At 43.6% G+C, this 24,063-nt stretch overlaps 1 protein-coding gene across 2 annotated transcripts in view; it reads left to right on the top strand.

The window, feature by feature from the left end:
* The window catches only part of CFAP52 (cilia and flagella associated protein 52), a 116,420-nt gene that overhangs the window by 397 nt on the left and 91,960 nt on the right, over nt 1–24,063 (top strand). The window lies entirely within an intron of this gene.

Here is a 24,063-nt window from a genome sequence, read left to right as displayed (position 1 = left end):
AATGATGCCTCTTTTAGGATCTGAGAGTAGTAGAATATTATGGCTTTCTTTCTGTTTTTAACTCCTACATTTAGTATAGCATCCTACCCTCAAGCTACTATTTATTATTATTATTACTACCAGTTATTTATATAGCGCACACATATTCCGCAGCGCTTTACAGAGAATATTTTGCTCATTCACATCAGTCCCTGCCCCAGTGGAGCTTACAATCTATATTCCCTACCACATGTACACATTACACATTCACGCTAGGGTTAATTTTGTTGGGATCCAATTAACCTACCAGTATATTTTTGCATTGTGGGAGGAAACCGGAGTACCCGGAGGAAACCCACGCAAGTACAGGGAGAATATACAAACTCCACACGGTTAGGGCCATGGTGGGAATCGAACCCATGACCTCAGTGCTGTGAGGTAGTAATGCTGACCATTACACCATATTTGGACAGCATTTCATTACATTATAAAGGTGTTCTTAATATTTCAATACAGATAAAGGAAATCTACCTGGACAGCAAAGAACTTTCAGTTTCTATTAAAGAAAAGTATTTTCTCTGACGTCCTAGTGGATGCTGGGACTCCGTAAGGACCATGGGGAATAGCGGCTCCGCAGGAGACAGGGCACAAGAATAAAAGCTTTAGGATCAGGTGGTGTGCACTGGCTCCTCCCCCTATGACCCTCCTCCAAGCCTCAGTTAGATTTTTGTGCCCGAACGAGAAGGGTGCAGGCTAGGTGGCTCTCCTGAGCTGCTTAGAATAAAAGTTTATTTTAGGTTTTTTATTTTCAGTGAGTCCTGCTGGCAACAGGCTCACTGCATCGTGGGACTAAGGGGAGAAGAAGCGAACTCACCTGCGTGCAGAGTGGATTGGGCTTCTTAGGCTACTGGACATTAGCTCCAGAGGGACGATCACAGGTTCAGCCTGGATGGGTCCCGGAGCCGCGCCGCCGGCCCCCTTACAGAGCCAGAAGAGCGAAGAGGTCCGGTGAAATCGGCGGCAGAAGACGGTCCTGTCTTCAGACTAAGGTAGCGCACAGCACCGCAGCTGTGCGCCATTGCTCGCAGCACACTTCACACTCCGGTCACTGAGGGTGCAGGGCGCTGGGGGGGGAGCGCCCTGAGACGCAATATAAACAGATAATACCTTAGGTTGGCAAAAGAATACATCACATATAGCTCCTGGGCTATATGGATGTATTTTAACCCCTGCCATTTTTACAGAAAAGAGCGGGAGATAAGGACGTCTCCTCAGCACACAAGCGCCATTTTCCCTCACAGCTCCGCTGGAAGGACGGCTCCCTGACTCTCCCCTGCAGACCTGCTACAGAATCAGGGTAAAAAAGAGAAGGGGGGGCACTATTGGCAGCTAATAATAATAAACAGCAGCTATAAGGGAATAACACTTATATAAGGTTATCCCTGTATATATATATATAGCGCTTGGTGTGTGCTGGCAGACTCTCCCTCTGTCTCTCCAAAGGGCTAGTGGGGTCCTGTCCTCTATCAGAGCATTCCCGGTGTGTGTACTGTGTGTCGGTACGTGTGTGTCGACATGTATGAGGAGGAAAATGATGTGGAGGCGGAGCAATTGCCTGGGTTAGTGATGTCACCCCCTAGGGAGTCGACACCTGACTGGATGATCGTATTTAAAGAATTAAGTGATAATGTCAGCACTTTGCAAAAAACTGTTGACGACATGAGACAGCCGGCAAATCAATTAGTAAAAATGGAAAAAGCTATGCGCTCAGGTGAATAGCACTGCACTTGGTTGTCAGCAGCCTCTTGAAAAAGGGAATTGCCAATCCCTTAAAACACAACCAATAAAACAATTAACAAGTGGCGCTGGACAACCAGAGTAAATTAAAACATTTATTTTCTTAAATGCATGTAAAAATTACAACAACCTCCCGGGGGTGATAAATCTTAAAACAAAACACAATGTCTGGATTAACATTGAATGAGCCTAATTAATAGCATGTAATTAGTTTATAAATAACACCTGGAAGGTAAACAGCCTTTTATGGGTTATATATATGCACAATATTATTACTAATTAATAGAACAGAAGTCACTAGCAACTGTTTTCTTTTAGCCAGTTGCAAAAATGTAAGTTCATAACAGTGGGTAGCTATTGCAGAAAAAAGACACGTGTATATTAATAGCTGTGTGCACACAGTTACCACTGGGCAGGAGCTCCTACGGTCTCTGCTCTCCGGTGTTGTCCCACAGTCCGGACGGAGACACTCACCAGAGCCTCAGTGGACAATCTGGAAGCCGTGCCGTGCGGGGTATCTCAATGCGCCGTCCTAGCCCAATTCACACCGTCTCCGGTACCTCCGTGCTTTGCAAACGGGGGCTATTAGCTGGTATATCCGGAGTTAAATAGGGTAAACTTTCCTGGTGTGTGTGACCCACAAGGAGCCTAACTTCTATTGGGCGGGCATCCGACAGGGGCTCCGTTCGCCGATCTGTGCCGGACTTGAAGAGGCGGCTGACGTAGCTTCCACCGCTCAGCTTGGCGTGTGCGGTCTGGCTGCAAAGGATGAAGAAATGCAGCATAGATGTTCCCAGTCGCAGTGGTGAGCCGTGGATCCAAAAAATGCAGGGCTTATCGCTGTTATGTGTAACAGCTCCCCGTAGCTTTAGAGTATAAGTCCTTGTGATAGAAAGCCTGTATCCTTAACGCGTTTCAACGCCAGCAGGGCGTCTTTCTCGAAAGGCAGGTATACCTGGGAGTAGGGATGGTCTGATCTTATACCTATTCCACAGGTGAAGCTAATCATCCATAATTGTATGCAGCTATTTCTAAGCATCAGATTTAAATATGCTATTTGAACTCCTATCATTTTAAGATAGGCATACATCTTTATAATAGACATCGCTGCAATGGTTCTGCACTGCAATAAATAATAAATAATAATATAAAGTGCATTATATATGATAATAAAGAGTAATAAATAATAATTAATAATAATTAATAAAATATAATATCTATTTAACATGAGACTGGGAATATTTGTGACAATCATAGAGGATATCTTATAGCAATATATAGTCATAATATCAATCTATATAACCATAAACAAATGCATTCAAATTGGTAATATTTAGTATTTATACATAAAGATAGATGTCCTTTATATGGATACCTCATACTTAGAGTCTCCACTAGCAACAGAATGTACATATTAATACCTATAGGGGGGATATTGCCATAAGTATCTTCCTATAGTGATTTATTAAGTCGTCATAGAGGGAAACATGTTGAACAGGGAATAAAAGATGGGATAATCAGTAGGAGAGAGAAACCAGAAAAGATCTTTACAGAGCATATAGAGCCAGAGAGAATTAATAATAGATCTTTTTGGCTAGAGATCGTTTACTACAAATACTGATAAATTATAATATATAATAATAATAATAATAATAAAAATAATAATAGAGAATAGTATAAAAAGCTAAGAGTACTAAACCTAATTTTAATAATTTTGGTAGTTTTAGTGGATGTCACTATCTCAAGGATCAAAAAGCAAGAAGGGGAAGAGAAAAAGAGGCTAACCAGGATGAAACCATAAGATCAAACTGTACCCACTCTCTAGTAATAAAAAAATATACTACCAGAGACTAAGCTAAATTTCAAATGAACTCCAGATCAATAGTTTCATTAAGACCCTGGGGGTTCAATGTCTGTAGTTTCAAAATCCATGCAGCCTCCTGTCTACATAAAAGTCTAAAGCGATCACCACCCCTGCTGGTTGCTGGAATATGTTCCAGCCCAACAAGCAGGAGCCCAGTGGGATCGCCTCCATGATGCTCAGAGAAATGTCGAGGAACACTATGATTCGCGTTCTTATTCAGAATATTACGTCTGTGTTCCATAAATCTGAGTTTCAGGGGACGTATTGTTCGACCTACGTAATATATGTGACAGGGACATATCAATAGATAAATTACATATTGGGTACTACAGTTAATAAAAGTATTAATAGTGTACTCTTTCTTAGAAACACTAGACACCACACTTTTGGTTTTATTCTGAACAAACGAACAAGTGGTGCATCTCCTATGGTTACATCTATGGAAGCCTGTAACCTCCGGTCCAATGAGAGTTCTTTGTGTATTTTTTATGGATCGATCTGCGTGTCCTTTAAAGAGACTTGGAGCCAGAATGTTACGCAAATTTTTAGCTTTCTTAAAAACAATCGCTGGTTTTTCATCTAGATGTTCTCTAAGGACAGGGTCAGTAAATAGTAATCTATAGTTTTTATTAATTATGCCTTTGATTTTACTGGCCGCCACATTGAATTTAGATTTAAATACTAAACTATATTTATCTTTGTTCTTTTTTGTTGTTTCCTTTTTATTTTTATTTTTATTTTTATCTTTATTCTCAAACTCATATCTGGCTCCATTAATAGCCTCCAGGTCACTACCACTTAAATGACCACACTCCTGTGCATGAGAATGGTTTTCATCTTTAGTAAAACAGATCTTTTCTCACAAGTTTGGAGGCATAAACCAAAGCCTCATCCAATACTTCTTGTGGATAATCACAGCTCTTAAAGGTGTCCACAAGAGATGCAACTTGTTCATGGTATTTCTTATCTGAAGTACAGTTTCTCCTAATTCTATGTACCTGACTTCTTGGTACATTTCTAAGCCAGTTTTTATTATGATTACTAGAATAAGGAATATAATTGCATACATCCACCGATTTTTTAAAAGGTGATACTATGACGGTATCCTCTACCACCTCCACCGTTACATCTAAAAAATTAATCTGTGAGGGATGGTGAGTGCACGTGAAGGTTAAACCATAAGTGTTATTATTAATATACCTAACAAACTCAGTGACTGAAGCAGTATCCCCTTTCCAAATAAAAAACAGGTCGTCGATATATCGACCATAGAGGACCAGGTTCGCAGCGTGGACACCACCCCAGATATACGTATCCTCAAGGTCCCCCATGTAGATATTGGCAAAACTGGGTGCGAACCTGGTCCCCATCGCTGTACCGAGGACCTGTAGGTAGTGACAGTGATCAAACAGAAAATAATTGTGAGATAAAATAAAATCAATGGCAGAAAGAATAAATTGTCGCTTCCCCTCTGAGATACCCATATCTTCACCTAGGCTTTTTGCCACACTTTCAATCCCTTTTCTATGTGGGATGTTGGTATATAGAGCTTGAACGTCACATGTGACGAATAAGAAGTCGGGACTCCATTTTAGACCTTCCACCAGTTTAATAAACTCAGTGGTGTCTCTGATATGGGATCTCAGAGAGGAAGCGCGTGGTTGTAAAAAATGATCAACAAAATAAGACAAATTAGATGTGAGGCCCTCAATTCCCGAAATAATAGGACGGCCCGGGGGTTCGTGTAGTGTCTTGTGAACTTTTGGGAGGTGATAATAAATAGGAGTAATTGGGTGGAGGGGGTAGAGGAATTCAAACTCATCGTGTGTGATAATATCATTGGCACACGCCAATGTTAGCATATCCTTAAGTTGTTTTTGATAATCAAGAGTTGGGTCTTGCCCTAAAACTCTATAGAAGGTGGTGTCAGTGAGTTGTCTAATGGCCTCTCGGACATAATCTTCAGTATTTTGCACTACAACTCCTCCTCCCTTATCTGCTGGTTTAATTGTGAGAGCCTGATTGTCAGAAAGTCTTTTAAGAGCTTTTCTTTCATCAGGCCTCAAATTATATAGACAGGGATGTATTCTATGGTCGCATAAACTGCAGAGTTCCTCCAGAGTGGTATGATAAAAAGTATCTATAGCGCTAGTTTTATGTTGGGTAGGAAAAAATTGTGATTTTTTTCTTAAAGATCCCTCTATTAACATCAAATAATGATATTTTAGATTGCTGTTTTAAATTATCAGGGGATATATTTTCAAGCAGAAGTTCATTAAGCATATTAAGTCCAGACATATCATCCTGGTCTAATATGGTGGCAGAGATATCTTGATATGTAGAATTATTTTGTCTATCAGCCACCGCAAAAAATCTTTTTCTGCATAATCCTCTAACAAATCGATTGAGCTCAATAAAGAGCTCAAAGAAATTAGGGAGTGTAGTAGGTGCAAAATTCATCCCTTTTGAGAGAATTATTTCCTCAGTATTAGTTAAAGTAACAGATGAGAGATTGAAGATACCAACAGGTTTTAGCGGAACCTTTGGTTCTTGTTTCCCCTTCCCTCCTCTTCGACCTCTTGGTCGGTATCTCTTCCTCTTTTTGGTGTGTGTGTCAGGGGGTCGTATCGATTTTGTGTGTAATATCTGTTTCCTCTGACATTTACTTCCATCCTGTCTCTCCTTCCCCTGTCTAAAAAATGACGTCGCTCTTGAGGAGAATCTCCTCTCGAGGCTCCTAAGGGGGATTCTTGCTGCCATTTGTTTTTTTTCTGTGGTATATTCATCCACCCGGGTGATGGTCTTGCGCTAGAGGAATATTTATTATTCTCCAGCGTATCCCGGGGCTCATATTGAGTCTGTTTATAATGGGGCTTAATCTTTTGAAATTTAGATTGATAACCAAAATTATCACTACGATTAAATGTTTGTTGTCTCTCCGATCTAGATTCCTCTCTCGTTCTATTCTTGGTATGATAATTTTTAATTGTATTTGTATTATAATCTCTCAAATCACGTGAGAATTTCTTCTCCTTTCTTTCTATTATTTCTTTCTCATAAACTTCTAGCCTTTTATTCATTACTGTTTCCCTCTCTTTATAGTAATCCTCATCTTTATATTTCTGGAGTAAATCTTGTGTTTGTTTAATCTCATCCTCAATTTCGATCAATTTATTTCCCCTGTAATCAATTATTAATTGCATCAGTGCAAATGAGCATTTATCAAGAATTTTTTCCCATTGTTCTAATAAATCAGGGTCATTATTAAAAGATGAGCTCTTGAAGATGCGCAGACCACGGGGTATTTTATTATGTTCCAAATATTTGGACAAGGACGTTTTGTCCCACCAGTGTCTTGATTCAGATTTTAACAAATCCTCTAGTCTGTTAGTATTTTTCAAGAACTCATCATGTGGCGTTCCCTCAATATTACAATTCCCAGTCTCATATTGTTTAAGAACTTCTTGTCTTCGTTGAATTCTATCTGTATAAAAATTCATATTGCAGTGATAATCACCTAAGCTGCAATAGCGAGGCAAGGTCCGTAATGAATAAAAGGCTAGAAGTTTATGAGAAAGAAATAATAGAAAGAAAGGAGAAGAAATTCTCACGTGATTTGAGAGATTATAATACAAATACAATTAAAAATTATCATACCAAGAATAGAACGAGAGAGGAATCTAGATCGGAGAGACAACAAACATTTAATCGTAGTGATAATTTTGGTTATCAATCTAAATTTCAAAAGATTAAGCCCCATTATAAACAGACTCAATATGAGCCCCGGGATACGCTGGAGAATAATAAATATTCCTCTAGCGCAAGACCATCACCCGGGTGGATGAATATACCACAGAAAAAAAACAAATGGCAGCAAGAATCCCCCTTAGGAGCCTCGAGAGGAGATTCTCCTCAAGAGCGACGTCATTTTTTAGACAGGGGAAGGAGAGACAGGATGGAAGTAAATGTCAGAGGAAACAGATATTACACACAAAATCGATACGACCCCCTGACACGCACACCAAAAAGAGGAAGAGATACCGACCAAGAGGTCGAAGAGGAGGGAAGGGGAAACAAGAACCAAAGGTTCCGCTAAAACCTGTTGGTATCTTCAATCTCTCATCTGTTACTTTAACTAATACTGAGGAAATAATTCTCTCAAAAGGGATGAATTTTGCACCTACTACACTCCCTAATTTCTTTGAGCTCTTTATTGAGCTCAATCGATTTGTTAGAGGATTATGCAGAAAAAGATTTTTTGCGGTGGCTGATAGACAAAATAATTCTACATATCAAGATATCTCTGCCACCATATTAGACCAGGATGATATGTCTGGACTTAATATGCTTAATGAACTTCTGCTTGAAAATATATCCCCTGATAATTTAAAACAGCAATCTAAAATATCATTATTTGATGTTAATAGAGGGATCTTTAAGAAAAAATCACAATTTTTTCCTACCCAACATAAAACTAGCGCTATAGATACTTTTTATCATACCACTCTGGAGGAACTCCGCAGTTTATGCGACCATAGAATACATCCCTGTCTATATAATTTGAGGCCTGATGAAAGAAAAGCTCTTAAAAGACTTTCTGACAATCAGGCTCTCACAATTAAACCAGCAGATAAGGGAGGAGGAGTTGTAGTGCAAAATACTGAAGATTATGTCCGAGAGGCCATTAGACAACTCACTGACACCACCTTCTATAGAGTTTTAGGGCAAGACCCAACTCTTGATTATCAAAAACAACTTAAGGATATGCTAACATTGGCGTGTGCCAATGATATTATCACACACGATGAGTTTGAATTCCTCTACCCCCTCCACCCAATTACTCCTATTTATTATCACCTCCCAAAAGTTCACAAGACACTACACGAACCCCCGGGCCGTCCTATTATTTCGGGAATTGAGGGCCTCACATCTAATTTGTCTTATTTTGTTGATCATTTTTTACAACCACGCGCTTCCTCTCTGAGATCCCATATCAGAGACACCACTGAGTTTATTAAACTGGTGGAAGGTCTAAAATGGAGTCCCGACTTCTTATTCGTCACATGTGACGTTCAAGCTCTATATACCAACATCCCACATAGAAAAGGGATTGAAAGTGTGGCAAAAAGCCTAGGTGAAGATATGGGCATCTCAGAGGGGAAGCGACAATTTATTCTTTCTGCCATTGATTTTATTTTATCTCACAATTATTTTCTGTTTGATCACTGTCACTACCTACAGGTCCTCGGTACAGCGATGGGGACCAGGTTCGCACCCAGTTTTGCCAATATCTACATGGGGGACCTTGAGGATACGTATATCTGGGGTGGTGTCCACGCTGCGAACCTGGTCCTCTATGGTCGATATATCGACGACCTGTTTTTTATTTGGAAAGGGGATACTGCTTCAGTCACTGAGTTTGTTAGGTATATTAATAATAACACTTATGGTTTAACCTTCACGTGCACTCACCATCCCTCACAGATTAATTTTTTAGATGTAACGGTGGAGGTGGTAGAGGATACCGTCATAGTATCACCTTTTAAAAAATCGGTGGATGTATGCAATTATATTCCTTATTCTAGTAATCATAATAAAAACTGGCTTAGAAATGTACCAAGAAGTCAGGTACATAGAATTAGGAGAAACTGTACTTCAGATAAGAAATACCATGAACAAGTTGCATCTCTTGTGGACACCTTTAAGAGCTGTGATTATCCACAAGAAGTATTGGATGAGGCTTTGGTTTATGCCTCCAAACTTGTGAGAAAAGATCTGTTTTACTAAAGATGAAAACCATTCTCATGCACAGGAGTGTGGTCATTTAAGTGGTAGTGACCTGGAGGCTATTAATGGAGCCAGATATGAGTTTGAGAATAAAGATAAAAATAAAAATAAAAATAAAAAGGAAACAACAAAAAAGAACAAAGATAAATATAGTTTAGTATTTAAATCTAAATTCAATGTGGCGGCCAGTAAAATCAAAGGCATAATTAATAAAAACTATAGATTACTATTTACTGACCCTGTCCTTAGAGAACATCTAGATGAAAAACCAGCGATTGTTTTTAAGAAAGCTAAAAATTTGCGTAACATTCTGGCTCCAAGTCTCTTTAAAGGACACGCAGATCGATCCATAAAAAATACACAAAGAACTCTCATTGGACCGGAGGTTACAGGCTTCCATAGATGTAACCATAGGAGATGCACCACTTGTTCGTTTGTTCAGAATAAAACCAAAAGTGTGGTGTCTAGTGTTTCTAAGAAAGAGTACACTATTAATACTTTTATTAACTGTAGTACCCAATATGTAATTTATCTATTGATATGTCCCTGTCACATATATTACGTAGGTCGAACAATACGTCCCCTGAAACTCAGATTTATGGAACACAGACGTAATATTCTGAATAAGAACGCGAATCATAGTGTTCCTCGACATTTCTCTGAGCATCATGGAGGCGATCCCACTGGGCTCCTGCTTGTTGGGCTGGAACATATTCCAGCAACCAGCAGGGGTGGTGATCGCTTTAGACTTTTATGTAGACAGGAGGCTGCATGGATTTTGAAACTACAGACATTGAACCCCCAGGGTCTTAATGAAACTATTGATCTGGAGTTCATTTGAAATTTAGCTTAGTCTCTGGTAGTATATTTTTTTATTACTAGAGAGTGGGTACAGTTTGATCTTATGGTTTCATCCTGGTTAGCCTCTTTTTCTCTTCCCCTTCTTGCTTTTTGATCCTTGAGATAGTGACATCCACTAAAACTACCAAAATTATTAAAATTAGGTTTAGTACTCTTAGCTTTCTCTATCGTCCTAGTGGATGCTGGGGTTCCTGAAAGGACCATGGGGGGGATAGCGGCTCCGCAGGAGACAGGGCACAAAAAGTAAAGCTTTAGGATCAGGTGGTGTGCACTGGCTCCTCCCCCTATGACCCTCCTCCAAGCCTCAGTTAGATTTTTGTGCCCGGCCGAGAAGGGTGCAATCTAGGTGGCTCTCCTAAAGAGCTGCTTAGAAAAGTTTAGCTTAGGTTTTTTATTTTACAGTGAGTCCTGCTGGCAACAGGATCACTGCAACGAGGGACTTAGGGGAGAAGAAGTGAACTCACCTGCGTGCAGGATGGATTGGCTTCTTGGCTACTGGACATTAGCTCCAGAGGGACGATCACAGGTACAGCCTGGATGGTCACCGGAGCCTCGCCGCCGGCCCCCTTGCAGATGCTGAAACGAGAAGAGGTCCAGAATCGGCGGCAGAAGACTCCTCAGTCTTCTTAAGGTAGCGCACAGCACTGCAGCTGTGCGCCATTTTCCTCTCAGCACACTTCACACGGCAGTCACTGAGGGTGCAGGGCGCTGGGAGGGGGGCGCCCTGGGAGGCAAATGAAAACCTTTTTTGGCTAAAAATACCTCACATATAGCCTCCGGGGGCTATATGGAGATATTTAACCCCTGCCAGAATCCGTTAAGAGCGGGAGACGAGGCCGCCGAAAAAGGGGCGGGGCCTATCTCCTCAGCACACAGCGCCATTTTCCCTCACAGAAAGGCTGGAGGGAAGGCTCCCAGGCTCTCCCCTGCACTGCACTACAGAAACAGGGTTAAAAACAGAGAGGGGGGGCACTAATTTGGCGTTAGAAATATATAAAAAAGATGCTATAAGGGAAAACACTTATATAAGGTTGTCCCTATATAATTATAGCGTTTTTGGTGTGTGCTGGCAAACTCTCCCTCTGTCTCTCCAAAGGGCTAGTAGGTCCTGTCCTCTATCAGAGCATTCCCTGTGTGTGTGCTGTGTGTCGGTACGTGTGTGTCGACATGTATGAGGACGATGTTGGTGAGGAGGCGGAGCAATTGCCTGTAATGGTGATGTCACTCTCTAGGGAGTCGACACCAGAATGGATGGCTTATTTAGGGAATTACGTGATAATGTCAACACGTGCCAAGGTCGGTTGACGACATGAGACGGCCGACAAACAATTAGTACCGGTCCAGACGTCTCAAAAACACCGTCAGGGGTTTTAAAACGCCCGTTTACTTTAGTCGGTCGACACAGACACAGACAGGGACACTGAATCCAGTGTCGACGGTGAATAAACAAACGTATTCCTTATTAGGGCCACACGTTAAGGGCAATGAAGGAGGTGTTACATATTTCTGATACTACAAGTACCACAAAAGAGGGTATTATGTGGGATGTGAAAAAACTACCGTAGTTTTTCCTGAATCAGAAAAATTAAATGAAGTGTGTGATGATGCGTGGGTTCCCCCCGATAGAAAATATGGGCGGTATACCCTTTCCCGCCAGAAGTTAGGGCGCGTTGGGAAACACCCCTTAGGGTGGATAAGGCGCTCACACGCTTATCAGAACAAGTGGCGGTACCGTCTATAGATAGGGCCGTCCTCAAGGAGCCAGCTGACAGGAGGCTGGAAAAATATCATAAAAAGTATATACACACATACTGGTGTTATACTGCGACCAGTGATCGCCTCAGCCTGGATGTGCAGAGCTGGGGTGGCTTGGTCGGATTCCCTGACTAAAAATATTGATACCCTTGACAGGGACAGTATTTTATTGACTATAGAGCATTTAAAGGATGTATTTCTATATATGCGAGATGCACAGAGGGATATTTGCACTCTGGCATCAAGAGTAAGTGCGATGTCCATATCTGCCAGAAGATGTTTATGGACATGACAGTGGTCAGGTGATGCAGATTCCAAACGGCACAAAGGTGTATTGCCGTATAAAGGAAGAGGAGTTATTTGGGGTCGGTCCATCGGACCTGGTGGCCACGGCAACTGCTGGAAAATCCACCGTTTTTACCCTAAGTCACATCTCTGCAGAAAAAGACACCGTCTTTTCAGCTTCAGTCCTTTCGTCCCTATAAGAGTCATATCTGCCCAGGGATAGAGGAAAGGGAAGAAGACTGCAGCAGGCAGCCCATTCCCAGGAACAGAAGCGTTCCACCGCTTCTGACAAGCTCTCAGCATGACGCTGAGACCGCACAGGACCCCTGGATCCTACAAGTAGTATCCCAGGGGTACAGTTTGGAATGTCGAGACGTTTCCCCTGCGCAGGCTCCTGAAGGCTGCTTTACCAAGGTCTCCCTCCGACAAGGAGGCAGTATGGGAAAAAATTCACGAGCTGTATTCCCAGCAGGTGATAATTAAAATTACCCCTCCTACAACAAGAAAAGGGGTATTATTCCACACTATATTGTGGTACTGAAGCCAGAAGGCTAGGTGAGACCTATTCTAAATCTAAAAAAATTTGAACACTTACAAAGGTTCAAATCAAGATGGAGTCACTCAGAGCAGTGATAACGAACCGGGAAGAAGGGGACTATCTGGTGTCCCGAGACATCAGGGATGCTTACCTCCATGTCCCAAATTTGCCCTTATCACTAAGGGTACCTCAGGTTCGTGGTATAAAACTGTCACTATCAGTTTCAGACGCTGCCGTTTGGATTGTCTACGGCACCCCGGGTCTTTACCAAGGTAATGGCCGAAATGATGGTTCTTCTTCGAAGAAAAGGCGTCTTAATTATCCCTTACTTGGACGATCTCCTGATAAGGGCAAAGTCCAGGGAACAGTTGGAGGTCGGAGTAGCACTATCTCGGATACTGTTACAACAGCAGGGGTGGATTCTAAAGATTCCAAAATCGCAGCTGATCCCGACAACAAGTCTCCTGTGCTTAGGGATGAGTCTGGACACAGTCCAGAAAAAGGTGTTTCTCCCGGAAGAGAAAGCCAGGGAGTTATCCGAGCTAGTCTGGAACCTCCTAAAATCAGTGCATCATTGCACAAGGGCCATGGTAAAAAAATAAATAAAAAAATGGTGACTTCCTTCGAAGCAATTCCAGTCGGCAGATTTCATGCAAGAACTTTTCAGTGGGATCTGCTGGACAAATGGTCCGGATCGCATCTTCAGATGCATCAGCGGATAACCCTATATCCAAGGACAAGGGTGTCTCTCCTGTGGTGGTTACAGAGTGCTCATCTTCTAGAGGGCCGCAGATTCGGCATTCAGTTTTGGATGTTGGTGACCACGGAGGCCAGCCCGAGAGGCTGGGGAGCAGTCACACAAGGAAAAAATTTCCAGGGAGTGTGATCAAGTCTGGAGATTTTTCTCCACATAAATATAGCTAAGGGTAAATTTATAATGCTCTAAGCTTAGCAAGACCTCTGCTTCAAGGTCAGCCGGTATTGATCCAGTGGGATAAAACATCACGGCAGTCGCCCACGTAAATAGACAGGGCGGCACAAGAAGCAGGAGGGCAGTGGCAAAAACTGCAAGGACTTTTCGCTGGGCGGAAAATCATGTGATAGCACTGTCAGCAGTGTTTCATTCCGGGAATGGAAACTGGGAAGCAGACTTCCTCAGTAGGCACGACCTCCACCCGGCAGAGTGGGAACTTCATGGGGAAGTTTTCCACATAATTGTAAACCGTTGGGAATTACCAAAGGTGGACATGATGGCGTCCCGTCTGAACAAAAAACGGGACAGGTATTGCGCCAGGTTAAGAGACCCTCAGGCAATAGCTGTGGACGTTTCTGGTAACACCGTGGGTGTACCAGTCGGTGTATGTGTTCCATCCTCTGCTTTTCATACCTAAGGTACTGAGAATTATAAGACGTAGAGGAGTAAGAACTATACTCATGGCTCCGGATTGGCCAAGAAGGACTTGGTACCCGGAACTTCAAGAGATGCTCACAGAGGACTTATGGCCTCTGCCGCTAAGAAGGGACTTGTTTCAGCAAGTACCATGTCTGTTCCAAGACTTACCGCAGCTGCGTTTGACGGCATGGCGGTGGAACGCCGGAACCTAAGGGAAAAGGCATTCAGGAAGAGGTCATTCCTACCCTGGTCAAAGCCAGAAAGGAGGTGACCGCACAACATTATCACCACATGTGGCGAAAATATGTTGCGTGGTGTGAGGCCAGGAAGGCCCCACGAAGAAATCTCAACTCGGTCGATTCCTGCATTTCTTGCAAACAGGAGTCTCTATGGGCCTCAAATTGGGGTCCATTAAGGTTCAAATTTCGGCCCTGTCGATTTTTCTTCCAGAAAGAATTGGCTTCAGTTTCCTGAAGTCCAGAAGTTTGTCAAGGGAGTATTGCATATACAACCCCCTTTTGTGCCTCCAGTGGCACTGTGGGATCTCAACGTAGTTCTGGGATTCCTCAAAACACATTGGTTTAAAACCAGTCAAATCTGTGGATTTGAAGCATCTCACATGAAAAGTGAACATGCTCTTGGACCTGGCCTGGATCAGGCGAGTGTCAAATTGGTGTTTTTTTTCTCAAAAAAGCCCATATCTGTTTGTCCATTCGGACAGGGCAGAGCTGCGGACTCGTCCCCAGTTCTCTCCCTAAGGTGGTGTCAGTGTTTCACCTGAACCAGCTTATTGTGGTGTCTTGCGCCTACTAGGGACTTGGAGGACTCCAAGTTGCTAGATGTGGTCAGGGCCCTGAAAATATAGGTTCCAGGACGGCTGAAGTCAGGAGAACTGACTTGCTGTTATCCTGTATGCACCCAACAAACTGGGTGCTCTTGCTTTTAAGCAGACTTTTGCTAGTTGGATGTGTAATACAATTCAGCTTGCACATTCTGTGGCAGGCCTGCCACAGCCAAAATATGTAAATGCCCATTCCACAAGGAAGGTGGGCTCATCTTGGGCGGCTGCCCGAGGGGTCTCGGCTTTACAACTTTGCCGAGCGGCTATTTAATCAGGGGCAAACACGTTTGTAAAATCCTACAAATTTGATACCCTGGCTAAGGAGGACCTGGAGTTCTCTCATTCGGTGCTGCAGAGTCATCCGCACTCTCCCGCCCGTTTGGGAGCTTTGGTATAATCCCCATGGTCCTTTCAGGAACCCCAGCATCCACTAGGACGATAGAGAAAATAAGAATTTACTTACCGATAATTCTATTTCTCGGAGTCCGTAGTGGATGCTGGGCGCCCATCCCAAGTGCGGATTATCTGCATTACTTGTACATAGTTACAAAAATCGGGTTATTATTGTTGTGAGCCATCTTTTCAGAGGCTCCGCTGTTATCATACTGTTAACTGGGTTCAGATCACAGGTTGTACAGTGTGATTGGTGTGGCTGGTATGAGTCTTACCCGGGATTCATAAATCCTTCCTTATTGTGTACGCTCGTCCGGGCACAGTACCTAACTGAGGCTTGGAGGAGGGTCATAGGGGGAGGAGCCAGTGCACACCACCTGATCCTAAAGCTTTACTTTTTGTGCCCTGTCTCCTGCGGAGCCGCTATCCCCCCCATGGTCCTTTCAGGAACCCCAGCATCCACTACGGACTCCGAGAAATAGAATTATCGGTAAGTAAATTCTTATTTTTTATACTATTCTCTATTATTATTTTTATTATTATTATTATTATTATTATTATATATTATAATTTATCAGTATTTGTAGTAAACGATCTCTAGCCAAAAAGATCTATTATTAATTCTCTCTGGCTCTATATGCTCTGTAAAGATCTTTTCTGGTTTCTCTCTCCTACTGATTATCCCATCTTTTATTCCCTGTTCAACATGTTTCCCTCTATGACGACTTAATAAATCACTATAGGAAGATACTTATGGCAATATCCCCCCTATAGGTATTAATATGTACATTCTGTTGCTAGTGGAGACTCTAAGTATGAGGTATCCATATAAAGGACATCTATCTTTATGTATAAATACTAAATATTACCAATTTGAATGCATATGTTTATGGTTATATAGATTGATATTATGACTATATATTGCTATAAGATATCCTCTATGATTGTCACAAATATTCCCAGTCTCATGTTAAATAGATATTATATTTTATTAATTATTATTAATTATTATTTATTACTCTTTATTATCATATATAATGCACTTTATATTATTATTTATTATTTATTGCAGTGCAGAACCATTGCAGCGATGTCTATTATAAAGATGTATGCCTATCTTAAAATGATAGGAGTTCAAATAGCATATTTAAATCTGATGCTTAGAAATAGCTGCATACAATTATGGATGATTAGCTTCACCTGTGGAATAGGTATAAGATCAGACCATCCCTACTCCCAGGTATACCTGCCTTTCGAGAAAGACGCCCTGCTGGCGTTGAAACGCGTTAAGGATACAGGCTTTCTATCACAAGGACTTATACTCTAAAGCTACGGGGAGCTGTTACACATAACAGCGATAAGCCCTGCATTTTTTGGATCCACGGCTCACCACTGCGACTGGGAACATCTATGCTGAGTTTCTTCATCCTTTGCAGCCAGACCGCACACGCCAAGCTGAGCGGTGGAAGCTACGTCAGCCGCCTCTTCAAGTCCGGCACAGATCGGCGAACGGAGCCCCTGTCCGATGCCCGCCCAATAGAAGTTAGGCTCCTTGTGGGTCACACACACCAGGAAAGTTTACCCTATTTAACTCCGGATATACCAGCTAATAGCCCCCGTTTGCAAAGCACGGAGGTACCGGAGACGGTGTGAATTGGGCTAGGACGGCGCATTGAGATACCCCGCACGGCACGGCTTCCAGATTGTCCACTGAGGCTCTGGTGAGTGTCTCCGTCCGGACTGTGGGACAACACCGGAGAGCAGAGACCGTAGGAGCTCCTGCCCAGTGGTAACTGTGTGCACACAGCTATTAATATACACGTGTCTTTTTTCTGCAATAGCTACCCACTGTTATGAACTTACATTTTTGCAACTGGCTAAAAGAAAACAGTTGCTAGTGACTTCTGTTCTATTAATTAGTAATAATAGTGTGCATATATATAACCCATAAAAGGCTGTTTACCTTCCAGGTGTTATTTATAAACTAATTACATGCTATTAATTAGGCTCATTCAATGTTAATCCAGACATTGTGTTGTTTTAAGATTTATCACCCCCCGGGAGGTTGTTGTAATTTTTACATGCATTTAAGAAAATAAATGTTTTAATTTACTCTGGTTGTCCAGCGCCACTTGTTAATTGTTTTATTGGCAAATCAATTAGTGCCTGTCCAGGCGTCTCAGACACCGTCAGGGGCCCTAAAACGCCCGTTACCTCAGTGGGTCGACACAGACCCAGACACAGATACTGAGTCTAGTGTCGACGGTGAGGAGACAAACGTAATGTCCAGTAGGGCCACACGTTACATGATCACGGCAATGAAGGAGGCATTGAACATTTCTGACACTACAAGTACCACAAAGAAGGGTATTATGTGGGGTGTGAAAAAACTACCAATAGTTTTTCCTGAGTCAGATGAATTAAATGAGGTGTGTGATAAAGCGTGGGTTTCCCCCGACAAACTATAGAGCATTTGAAGGATGCATTACTATATATGCGTGATGCACAGAGGGATATTTGCACCCTGGCATCAAGAGTAAGTGCTATGTCCATTTCTGCCAGAAGAGCGTTATGGACGCGACAGTGGTCAGGGGATGCGGATTCCAAACGACATATGGAAGTATTGCCGTATAAAGGGGAGGAGTTATTTGGGGCTGGTCTATCGGACCTGGTGGCCACGGCAACGGCTGGAAAGTCCACCTTTTTACCCCAGGTCACTTCACATCAGCAGAAAAAGACACCGTCTTTTCAAACTCAGTCCTTTCGTTCCCATAAGTACAAGCGAGCAAAAGGCCACTCTTTTCTGCCCCGGGGCAGAGGAAGAGGAAAAAGACTGCACCATGCAGCCGCTTCCCAGGAGCAGAAGCCCTCCCCTGCTTCTGCCAAGTCTTCAGCATGACGCTGGGGCTTTACAAGCAGACTCAGACATGGTGGGGGCCCGTCTCAAGAATTTCAACGCGCAGTGGGCTCACTCGCAAGTGGACCCCTGGATTCTACAGGTAGTATCGCAGGGGTACAAACTGGAATTCGAGGCGTTTCCCCCTCGCCGGTTCCTGAAGTCTGCTCTACCAAAGTCTCCCTCCGACAGGGAGGCAGTTTTGGAAGCCATTCACAAGCTGTATTCCCAGCAGGTGATAATCAAGGTACCCCTCCTACAACAGGGAAAGGGGTATTATTCCACGCTGTTTGTGGTACCGAAGCCGGACGGCTCGGTGAGACCCATTTTAAATCTGAAATCCTTGAACACTTACATAAAAAGGTTCAAATTCAAGATGGAGTCACTCAGAGCGGTGATAGCGAACCTGGAAGAAGGGGACTATATGGTGTCTCTGGACATCAAAGATGCTTATCTCCACGTCCCAATCTACCCTTCTCACCAAGGGTACCTCAGGTTTGTAGTACAAAACTGTCATTATCAGTTTCAGACGCTGCCGTTTGGGTTGTCCACGGCACCTCGGGTCTTTACCAAGGTAATGGCCGAAATGATGATTCTTCTTCGAAGAAAAGGCATCTTAATTATCCCTTACTTGGACGATCTCCTGATAAGGGCAAGGTCCAGGGAACAGTTAGAAGTCGGAGTAGCACTATCTCAGGTAGTGTTACGTCAGCACGGGTGGATCCTAAATATTCCAAAATCGCAGCTGATTCCAACGACACGTCTACTGTTCCTAGGAATGATTCTGGACACAGTCCAGAAGAAGGTGTTTCCCCCGGAGGAGAAGGCCAGGGAGTTATCCGAGCTAGTCAGGAACCTCCTAAAACCAGGCCAGGTGTCAGTGCATCAGTGCACGAGGGTCCTGGGAAAAATGGTGGCTTCTTACGAAGCGATTCCATTCGGAAGATTCCATGCAAGAACGTTTCAGTGGGATCTACTGGACAAATGGTCCGGATCGCATCTTCAGATGCATCAGCGGATAACCCTGTCGCCAAGGACAAGGGTGTCTCTTCTGTGGTGGCTGCAGAGTGCTCATCTACTAGAGGGCCGCAGATTTGGCATTCAGGATTGGATCCTGGTGACCACGGATGCAAGCCTGAGAGGCTGGGGAGCAGTCACACAGGGAAGAAATTTCCAGGGCTTGTGGTCAAGCATGGAAACATCTCTTCATATAAACATTCTGGAACTAAGGGCCATTTACAATGCCCTAAGTCACATTCCGGGAGTGGACAACTGGGAAGCAGACTTCCTCAGCAGACACGACCTCCACCCGGGAGAGTGGGGACTTCACCCAGAAGTCTTCCACCTGATAGTAAACCGTTGGGAAAAACCAAAGGTGGACATGATGGCGTCCCGTCTAAACAAAAAACTAGACAGATATTGCGCCAGGTCAAGGGACCCTCAGGCAATAGCGGTGGACGCTCTGGTAACGCCGTGGGTGTACCAGTCAGTGTATGTGTTCCCTCCTCTGCCTCTCATACCAAAAGTACTGAGAATCATAAGAAGGAGAGGAGTAAGAACTATACTCGTGGTTCCGGATTGGCCAAGAAGGACTTGGTACCCGGAACTTCAAGAGATGCTCACGGACGAACCGTGGCCTCTACCTCTAAGAAAGGACCTGCTCCAGCAGGGGCCTTGTCTGTTCCAAGACTTACCGCGGCTGCGTTTGACGGCATGGCGGTTGAACGCCGGATCCTGAAGGAAAAAGGCATTCCAGATGAAGTCATCCCTACCCTGGTCAAGGCCAGGAAGGACGTAACCGCAAAACATTATCACCGCATTTGGCGAAAATATGTTGCGTGGTGTGAGGCCAAGAAGGCCCCTACAGAGGAATTTCAACTGGGTCGTTTCCTCCATTTCCTGCAAACAGGACTATCTATGGGCCTAAAATTAGGGTCCATTAAGGTTCAAATTTCGGCCCTGTCGATTTTCTTCCAGAAAGAACTGGCTTCAGTGCCTGAAGTTCAGACATTTGTAAAAGGGGTACTGCATATACAGCCTCCTTTTGTGCCTCCAGTGGCACCTTGGGATCTCAATGTTGTGTTGAGTTTCCTAAAGTCACATTGGTTTGAACCACTCACCACTGTGGACTTAAAATATCTCACATGGAAGGTGACGATGCTGTTAGCCCTGGCTTCAGCCAGGCGTGTGTCAGAATTGGCGGCTTTATCATATAAAAGCCCTTACTTAATTTTTCATTCTGACAGGGCAGAATTGAGGACTCGTCCTCAATTTCTACCTAAGGTGGTTTCTGCATTTCACATGAACCAACCTATTGTGGTACCTGCGGCTACTAGGGACTTGGAGGACTCTAAGTTGCTTGACGTTGTCAGGGCCCTGAAAATATATGTTTCCAGGACGGCTGGAGTCAGAAAATCTGACTCACTGTTTATCCTGTATGCACCCAACAAACTGGGTGCTCCTGCTTCTAAGCAGACGATTGCTCGTTGGATTTGTAGTACAATTCAGCTTGCACATTCTGTGGCAGGCCTGCCACAGCCAAAATCGGTAAAAGCCCATTCCACAAGGAAAGTGGGCTCATCTTGGGCGGCTGCCCGAGGGGTCTCGGCTTTACAACTTTGCCGAGCAGCTACTTGGTCAGGGGCAAACACGTTTGCTAAATTCTACAAATTTGATACCCTGGCTGAGGAGGACCTGGAGTTCTCTCATTCGGTGCTGCAGAGTCATCCGCACTCTCCCGCCCGTTTGGGAGCTTTGGTATAATCCCCATGGTCCTTACGGAGTCCCAGCATCCACTAGGACGTCAGAGAAAATAAGATTTTACTTACCGATAAATCTATTTCTCGTAGTCCGTAGTGGATGCTGGGCGCCCATCCCAAGTGCGGATTGTCTGCAATACTTGTATATAGTTATTGTTACAAAAATTCGGGTTATTATTGTTGTGAGCCATCTTTTCAGAGGCTCCCTTTCGTTTTATCATACTGTTAACTGGGTTCAGATCACGAGTTGTACGGTGTGATTGGTGTGGCTGGTATGAGTCTTACCCGGGATTCAATATCCTTCCTTATTATGTACGCTCGTCCGGGCACAGTATCCTAACTGAGGCTTGGAGGAGGGTCATAGGGGGAGGAGCCAGTGCACACCACCTGATCCTAAAGCTTTTATTCTTGTGCCCTGTCTCCTGCGGAGCCGCTATTCCCCATGGTCCTTACGGAGTCCCAGCATCCACTACGGACTACGAGAAATAGATTTATCGGTAAGTAAAATCTTATTTTTTTTTTTTTTTTTTTTATTCTTTAATGAATTGCTTGCAGTGTGGCAAATTGTGTCAGGTGCTAGATAGAGAGGGATTTTGAGTGTCAGCAAACTGTAATGGTGTGTACACATGATAAGATTTTTTTCTTACGATTTTGACTATATAGTCAAAATCGTAAGAAAACTTAGTGCAGAACGCAAGGTGAAAGTCACCTTGTGATCCCGGTTCGATGCCGATGCGCAGTCCCGCGCGGTCTGCATCGCAAGAATAGATAGACTGTGCAGGCAAGTCAGTTTTGACTCTCTATAGAAGAGATATTCAAAGTTGACACTTAAGCAAAATCGCACATAGTCAGTATCGCAAGCACATAATGAGTGTGCTTGCGATACTGACTATGTGCCGACCTAGCCCCTGTCGCATAGTGAGAATCGGACATAGCCCGAATCTCACCGTGTGTATGGGCCATAAGGAATGCATTTTCAATGCATGTTTTTATGTTGCCAGGATCTGCATGAACAACCATTCTGGATTCAATTGAAAATAAAATTATTATATTGGCCAGCATAATGTATGATGTACAGTTTGTGTGTATACCATCTAAAAGTGTGTCAGTGACATTCCGTGGCTCTGACACTGATACTAGCTGTCTTTGCGATTGTATAACTATCGTGTGATTTTAATATATGCAGTAAATGCACTTAATTAATGTTGCTAGAAATAGCATCTGTAAAAATAAATGATAACTAGGAGCACCTATATTTTATAAAAAATAACCCTTTACTGAGTAGTATTTGGTTTACATTATCCACGCTACTTCCCTCACAGCATTTATACTTACACAATGACCGCTCAATATGACTGTCCTAATGTTATAGCTAGGCAGGTATTTGAATTTGCCAGCCCAGCTGTGATGTCAGTCCCTGCAGCAAGTGTACTGGCAGTCAGCAGACGGCCTGTACCCACAGTCAGATGCGCCAATATATCTGCTGATATAATGGCCGTGCTGCAGGGCTGACATGATATGTCTGTGAACAGCATTGTTCACAGACATATCAGGTGTACACGCCCGCTGACCCACTAGCGCGATATATCGTCCATTCGCTCAAACAGCCGATATATCACCCAGTGTGTACCCAGCTTAAGTTAACTGAACAGCCAATAGGTGTGAACTCACCATCCAATCTCAGACTAGCCTGCTACATAGACTGTGTGACTGCACTGAGCAATCCCCTGTGACATCACCATCCAGTCAGACTAACCTGCTTTTTATAGCCTGTGCGACTGCACTTACTATGTAATATTACCATCCAGTCACAAACTAACCTGCTACATATTCTGTGTAAGTGCACTGTGCCCCAGCCTCCAAATATGACATTGGGCCTGGATCAGAGGTGCACACTAATGCATGCACAGATGCAATTTTATTTGCAGTGGACTTGTGAAAATATGGTAAGGACTCAGCCTCTGTCTTGTGCACAGAGATGCCCACTGCCAGCGTCTCACATCCGCCACTCACATACATAAGCAGAAACATCGGGAACATCAAACGCACATCGGTTGCCCCATTGGACCTCTGAGCAACTTTATGCTGCCTCATACAGAGCAGCTCTCCTAACATGCATAGGCCTCTCCAGCTGCGAATTAATTTGCAGTGGCTGAGTAGGCAACATCCAGAAAATGCTCCCAAGTCCGAAACGTCTGAGTTCTCTGAGCTCCCCCCAATACCTCTCCCAAATGCTGACTACCTGTCACTCATTTTGCTAACAACTCCTGGGTGCGTCCGCAATCGCTAGTCATTTGCTGCGCCTGACATTGACATTGCATGCGCCTCTCAATCAGGCCGATCACAATCCAGTCACAGACTAACCTGCTATATAGACTGTTTGCATACAGGGTTTCAAGAACAGACTTACCGGCAACAAGAGTTTACCCGTGCTGCCCCCCTTCACTGGAACAAGCTCCCTCGCTCTATTAGACTCTCCCCGACCTTGCAAAGCTTCAAACGGGCACTTAAAACCCATCTGTTCTTCAAAGCATACCTTTTCGCATAACCTAGTCTCGAGGCCACTCTCCCAACCCACTGCCTCATGCCTTGGCCATCTATGCCTCGCTTACTTCCTACCATCAGGCCGCCTTCCACTTGCTCGCACCTCATATCACCTGTCTGTTCCCCCCCACCCAGAGCCGGCCTTAGGCATAGGCAAACTAGGCAAATGCCTAGGGCATTTGGTGTGCTTAGGGACACCAGCAGCTTCTGCTGATTAAAATGATATGCAGCATGCCTATATTCTGTGTGTGACTGCGGCTGTATCTGCATACGAAATGCTACATTGCAGTGTATTCTTGGATATCACTGTAATGTAGCATTTTGGATGTAGATACAGCAGCAGTCACACAGAATATAGGCATGCTGCATAT

The sequence above is a fragment of the Pseudophryne corroboree genome, chromosome 3 (assembly GCF_028390025.1).
Source record: "Pseudophryne corroboree isolate aPseCor3 chromosome 3, aPseCor3.hap2, whole genome shotgun sequence".
Lineage (NCBI taxonomy): Eukaryota > Metazoa > Chordata > Amphibia > Anura > Myobatrachidae > Pseudophryne > Pseudophryne corroboree.
The sequence above is the reverse complement of the archived record's forward strand: the minus strand, read 5'-3'. Positions and strand labels throughout refer to the sequence as shown.